Source organism: Amblyomma maculatum, chromosome 4, assembly GCF_055883805.1.
Source record: "Amblyomma maculatum isolate TAMU_Amacu chromosome 4, ASM5588380v1, whole genome shotgun sequence".
Classification (NCBI taxonomy): Eukaryota; Metazoa; Arthropoda; class Arachnida; order Ixodida; family Ixodidae; genus Amblyomma; species Amblyomma maculatum.
This window is the reverse complement of record NC_139347.1, coordinates 183652569-183659503: the sequence shown is the minus strand read 5'-3', so window position 1 is coordinate 183659503 and position 6935 is coordinate 183652569. Positions and strand designations below refer to the sequence as shown.

Here is a 6935-nt window from a genome sequence, read left to right as displayed (position 1 = left end):
CTGACTTGAGAATTGTGTGCCATTATCGGACACGATTGTGCTTGGCACGCCACACCGGCAAAACATGCTCCTTAAGCATTGGATTGTATTAGCTGTATTAGCGTGCTTTAAGGGTACTGCTTCAATCCACCTCGAGTGGGCATCAACCACTATGAGTATCATCTTGCCGGCTAACGGGCCTGCAAAATCGATGTGGATACGAGCCCGCCGGTTCGCTGTCTTCGGCAAACTCACTGGTGGGGCTGCTGTAGGTGTTGGTAGGTTTTTCACGCAGTTGCAGCCCTGCGCAGACAAATTTTGCGTGCCTCTGTCCAGGCCTGACCACCAAAACAATGACCGCGCGACTGATTTTATTGACGAGAAGTCCTGATGAGTTTCATGTAGCTGCTGCAGCACTGATTCCTGCACTTTCCGCGGCATCACCACTCTGTTGCCCTAGTAGATTAGACGGTGAGACAACGATAGCTCCAGCTTACGATCAAAAAACGGCAACAAGTCTTGCGCCATTCCTTTAGTTTAGTGGTTTGAGGCCATCCATGCAAAATGAAGTGCGTGACACTGGCTAGCCTCAGGTTCTTGGCCGACAGCTCCTGCAATGCGTGCGTTGTCATTATACCTTCTTCCACGAATTGCAATGAAGGGATATATTCCGGCGGCTCACCCTCGGTCCCCGGTTTCGTAATCTTCGCTGGTAGGCTAATGAGGGCATCTGCTGTCAGCAGCTATTTCCCTGGCACGTACTGTAGCTTGCACTGGTAGCCACCCAAGAATAGTGCCCCCCTATGAATTCGCGCGGCAGCCATGGGCGGCGTCTGGCGGTCAGGCCTGAGCAGTCCCAGCAGCGGCTCATGGTCGGTCACCAGGATAAACTGCCGACCAAGAAGATATTCACGAAAGCAAGAAACTCCAAAGGTGAGGGCTAGTGCTTCTCGCTCCAGCTGCGAGTAGTTTTGCTCTTCTTTTGTTAGTGTACTGGAAATGGACCCAATTAGCATGCGCTCATTTCCTATCGAATGGAACAGCACTGCGCCCGCACCATACGGAGATTCATCGCGCTCTAGTTTCAGCTCCCTGTTAGGATCAAAATGCACGAGATGTTAGGATCAAAATGAAAAATTGTGCATTCTTCAGGCTTTGTTTAGCTCGCTCGAACGCCGACTGCTGCGGCTGTAGCCACTCCCAACGGGTTCTTTTTTCCATGAGCCTATATAAGAGGCTGAGCACAGTCGACATATTCGGCAGAAACCGTGCATAGTACATGAGTACACCAAGGAACGAACGCAACTCGCTCCCGATACTTGGGCTTGCATAATGGCGTCTACATTCTTCTCGACAGGGTGTAGGCCTTGCCGATCGATACGATGCCCGAGGTAAGTCACTGAAGGCGGCCGGAACTTGCATTTGTCGGCCCTAAGCTTGACACCATGCTAGTGAATCGTTCCAACACTTTCTTGAGCCGCGCTTCCTTGTCCCCTTTGCCTTCTGACACTAACATGTCGTCAAGGTAGGCTTGGACGCCTCGTAGCCCACTGAGTACAGCTTCCATCTTTCGTTGAAATATAGCTGCTGCAGAAGCTATACCGAACGGAAGTCTGTTGTAACTAAAAAGTCCTCGATGAGTGTTAATGACACAAAGTCCGCATGACGCTTCGTCAAGGGACACCTGGTTGTACGCATCCTTCAAGTCCAAGGTACTGAAGTATTCACCTTCAATTAAGTTCGCGAATATGTCCTCGACCAATGGTAGTGGGTAATGCTCTATATCACATGCAAGGTTAAGCGTGACTTTAAATTCTCCGCATATTCTTACGGTGCCATCATTCTTCAGGACAACTACGAGGGACATAGCCCATTGTGAATGTTGCACAGGTGATAAGACCCCAAGGGAAAATAACCGATCAATTTCACGAGAGACCTTCTCACGGAGGGCGTAAGGAAGTGATCTGGCCTTACAGAAGTTCGGTTTCGCCATTTCCTTGAGCTTTAGGCTGGCTGGCGGTCCCCTGATGACCCCTGGTCTGTCTAAAAGACATCCTTGTACTCTGTGAGCAGTCTGCGTGTTTCCTGTTGTCGATTCCAGCGCAGTGAGTTTTCATCGAAACACCTGTCTTGCTAAGTGCCGCAATTAGATCGCGACCGCATAGGCTTGGTCCTGAACAGTCAAGCACAATAAGTAGACAGGTTATCGACACATTTTTGTATCGCACCGGAAGTTCGAGTTCGCCAAGCACCGGCAGCTGTCCCGCGTAACATGACAACTTCATATGTGGTGATTTTAAGAGTGGCCACTGTGATCTGTGTCAGTCGAAAACATCCCGTGATATGACGCACTCCGGGGATCGTGTGTCCACATTCATGTTACGATATATTTCTCCCCACCGAAATGTGTGGCAAAACGGTCGTTCCAACACGTTTTTCTTTTCAGAACTTAACGTCCAGCCGTGTGCCTCATCTGTGTTCTCATTGCTAGACGCAGTTTCAACTGTCAATGCCTTGACATTCGCGGTTCGCCTAGCAGCACTTTCATCTGTTCTTGCCTTGTAGCATTTCTTCGCCAAATGACCACGTTGCCTGCAGCGGAAACACCGTGCGTTAGGCCAGCGGCAGGCGTTATCATCGTGTTTCGCGCTTCCACGTCGTCCGCACTCTTGCGCTGCGCTGCTGGTATAGTTATCTAGCGACGAAGAGCGATGACTGGCTTGCATTGTTAGCACCGTTGGTTGTTCTGCACTAATATCTTTTGCATCGTTCTCGGCTGTTTCTGCTGCTATTGCCAGCGCTTCGGCCTCCTCCAGCGTCAAATCTTTATTCACCAGTAATTGCTTGCCTATGTTAGTTGAGCTTACACCGCAAACAATTCTATCCGTCAGCATTCGGTCTACTGCAGTGCAGTCTCAAGTTGCAGCCGTCTGCTATGCGCCGTATTTCGACCAGAAATGCATGCACCGCCTCACCCTCTTGTTGGCAACGGGTGAAAAATTTATAGCTCTCCGCTATCTCGTGACGCTTCGGGTCGTAGTAGCTGCATAGAGAAAGAGCGGACACTCCCATAGGGCCCAGCGGCCCATTTGACTGTAGTGCACCAAGCGGCCGGCGGCAACTATTTCCGGCCTTGCTGAAAGGCGCGCGATTTGAATGTTAGCATGCGCTGCGCCCTTCCCTGCCCTTTTGGCGCATTATTTTGGTTTTACATGGTCTGCTAGTGTTTATTTTCAGCATGCATAATAACATGAAAAATAGATTCCCAGTTCTCTACACTGGCCATCAACGCAGCTGCGCCAGAGCCTTTGCAAAACAGTATTGCAGAAAAGACGCCAAGTGCTGTGTGAAATGAACATTTATTTTGCTCTATATAAAACACACAAGAGATGCAACAGATGTAGACAGATGCATTGACAAACTTGGCACACATTAGACGATGTGCACAGTACAGAAAAATAAATATACACAAGGCGAGAAACAGAAAAAATAGCATAACGTTGATTTCCGCATTATGGCCAATGATATGTAGCAAAACAGGCATTATACATTAACCACACAGTCCCAGTAGCGGCTACCTTAGTAAGGGTAACTTGTATTGTTCAGGGAAGGAAGGGAGTGCTGACGCTTGGGGAAAGGCCACACCGTTCACTCGTCGCATCTGCCGTGCTTCGGCTGCAGTCCGTGGGTCCATGCAGTGCTGCTGGAAAAGGAATGAACATCATGCAGAAGGTTGCAATGAACTGTAAGGCCACTGCACCGCTCACACATCTGTGCATATGGGTGCGTACTGAAGACTTTGTGAGCAGCAGTTATGGTCCAGAACAGAAAAGCTGTCATTCGTAAAATTGATACAAAAGCTACTCTTGCAACGTAGAGGTCAGGAAATGCAGGCTAACCGAACCTATCTGAAAATGCATTTCTACAGTGAGTGAAATAACAGCCACTAAACTAACAATATTCCTCAAAAGCACTTAACAACTGAAGCAATAAAGCTTGCAGCATAGTAAAAAACAACTCACTTTAACGTTTTTCCTTTAAATGCAATGCGACACCACGCAAAACTAGCCGTCCGCAAAACCGCGGCCGGCAAGCACACCATGTTTGCTCGCCCTTCATACGCGTCTTTGTGAAGCGCAGGCCGCCGTGCTGAGCTAAACTGCCTGAAATGCCTCGCAGTTTGACAAGAATGAAACATTTCTCACTTTGCGGTTGCCCTGTTAAACGCGCGTCACCACGTAAAACCGCTTCACGCCATGTCACGTCACCGCGGCGGCCAGCACGCCTCGTCATGCCTGTTAGCTTGCCCTTCACGCGCGACTTTGTGAAGCGCAGTCGCCGCCGTACTGAGCTAAACTGCTGGAAATTCTGCACAGTTTCACAAGAAAGTCAAGAATGCAACATTTCTCACCTTACCGTCGCCCTGTTAAACGCGACACTTAGGAAAACTAGTCGTTCGGCAAACCGCGTCAGGCCTGGCCGCACCGGCCGGCGACGCCATGTTGGCGCAACGGCGTGCCTTGGTGCTTCGCATGCCACTTTGTCCAGCGTGCTGAGATAAACTAGTCGAAATGCAGCTCAGTTTCGCAGGAACACAACATATTAACCCTCGCCGCGGTTGGAATCTGCTGGAGCGTCACGAACTGCGCCTGAACTTCTCTATGCCTGAACAGCCGGCGCGCTTGTTCACGAGCTGCGAAACTTAATTGGCACCGGCCGGCGTGGTCATGGAAACTGTTTCAAATGCAGCGTAATTCAGCAAAAAAACGTTCCTCACCTTGACGTCGTTCCAAACCGCAGTTGTTCCGCTTAGCAGCCCACGAGAGATAAATATGCCGTCTGTGCGGCACAGGCGCGGCGAGGCACGAGCAGACAACAGCTCGCTCCCTTCGACAGCTTTTTGTCGTCTGCTCCGGCGGGCTACCGCTGCAGCGAGTGCCGTCGCGCGCGCGTCCGCGCATGCGCACGTTGGTGCCGCCATCCATCAATCGGCGGCAGCGCAAAAAGTCGCGCGTCATTTCCTGGGGCCAGTTTTCGCCGAGTGACCGCTCTTTACCAATCTATTTCTCTATGGTAGCTGTTTAAAGCTGCCACTGCTTCATCATAGTGAGGGAATTCGGTGTCCGAGATGCAATCCGTCCCGCTAACACTTGCACCGTCTGCGTTCTGAGTGCTGCCACAAGCAACGCTCGCTGACGTTTTGGGTCAGTAATAGCAGTGGCTTCAAAATATGCTTCTTCCCTTCAAAGGTACGCCTTCCACTTACGTGTCGTCGAACGTCGGGAGCTGCAGGCTGTTCATAGCTCTCGTCGGTGCTTCACGTTGCGGCAGGTTGTCGACTTCAATTTTCACCGCATGGGTGGTTTTCGGACTCGTCGCCACTGGAGGCAAGCCAGTGCGAACTGCGCAGCAGCACGAACGATGGTCGGCAGTGAACAACAGCGTTTATTGCCCAAAACCGTGATTATAAACCTTCTCGTACTGACAGGGCTACTGAACAGGGAGATAAGCATGAGCGATAGGAACTCAGGCCAGTGAGGGGGGAGGGGAGGGGCCGCGGCTGCCTTCGCTGGTCAGCACAAACTAAATAAATGCAACAGATAGAGTATAAGCTGCATAATTGAGGATTTTGATAGATGGTAGTTTTAAGTTTACGCCTGGCATTGGCCTGACGTTTGAAGGGCGTTTTGTCTGCGGAGAGGAATCTGGTTCTGACAAGCCAGTAGTGCATCAGGATTTCTCTACAAGCAAACAACCTGTCCTTACCGAATCATAGTGCGGGTGGGCTGCACGAACCTGCTTGGCGACACAATTCTCGACCTAGGCATACTTCCTAGCTAGAGAAGAGAAGGCAGGAAGCGTTACCAACATCACTTGTTTTACTAGATTGCTACTGTACTGGTACATTATGATAACAGTGTATTCGCTTTTCGAGGCGTACTTTCGTCTTCTCTTAGCTCGCTCTTAATTACCCGCATAACAGAGTACGTTACCGAAGCAGTACTCCATTTTAAGATGCAATTAGCGTCAGTTCATGATATAAATGATTAGTTTCCATTCATTACTTTGTCAGGACGTGTACCTATTAGAAGTTGACATTCATGGAAGCATTACGAACCTGCTGGCAATGACGAACCTTCCTCAAAAAGTATCTTCTAGTGAGTTTCATCTAGTGCACTCTATCATCTACATGTTGCCCCCAATGCCTTTAACTAAACAACATAACGGGATCAGACAAAGGGGAGCGGACAATGCAAACGTAAAACAAAAACGGTAACTCTAAATCCCACTGAATGCTGCTGTTTCTGGTCAGAGATATAGCTTTAGCTCCCATGTCAATTATAGTATAGTCATTTATTTTTCTCGCTCAGCCGGAACCAATGCATTTGGCAGGCTGCACGCAATACCTGTTCAATATGTACGCTTATTTCCCAAACTTGCTGACGGATGGGCCGTTGGAACGACCCTCGTCCACTCTGCTGCAACCTCATCCACAATTCGATAGCTCACGCCATAGCGCAGGGCGCATTCTATGGGCCAATCTGGCAGGGACATTTGCAATCAATAGATGTGAGCTGGCAGCAAAAGTCGACTAGAGCTGAATAATTTCCAAGAGCCCCGCTACTAAAAAGTCATAGCTGCAGCTGTACTGTGCGTTCCCTCCTAAAACTTGCCCTGAGTTAGCCGGCTACAATATCGCATGACCAAAGTGCACGTTCTCGAGAGCGCCCACTACATCCCATACATCGTTGATGGGTCAGGTCTACCCGCCCTCAAGTTGTTTGACCAGCGTGTGAAACTATAAAATCTGTTTACAAATCAACGACATCGCAGGCGCAAGCTGACACAGTGAGCGCTCTTTTTACAGATATGTCTGCGATAAAAAATTACAAACTTATAACTCGACCAATCTTTATCCACACCTTCGTCAGGGCTGTGAAAGAGGCTAAATTTAC

At 49.5% G+C, this 6935-nt stretch overlaps 1 pseudogene; it reads right to left on the bottom strand.

Annotated features, from left to right (window-relative positions):
• Positions 1-516: 516 nt before the first annotated feature.
• LOC146193805 (uncharacterized) lies at positions 517-5337 on the bottom strand (annotated as a pseudogene).
• Between the last annotated feature and the right edge of the window lie 1598 nt (positions 5338-6935).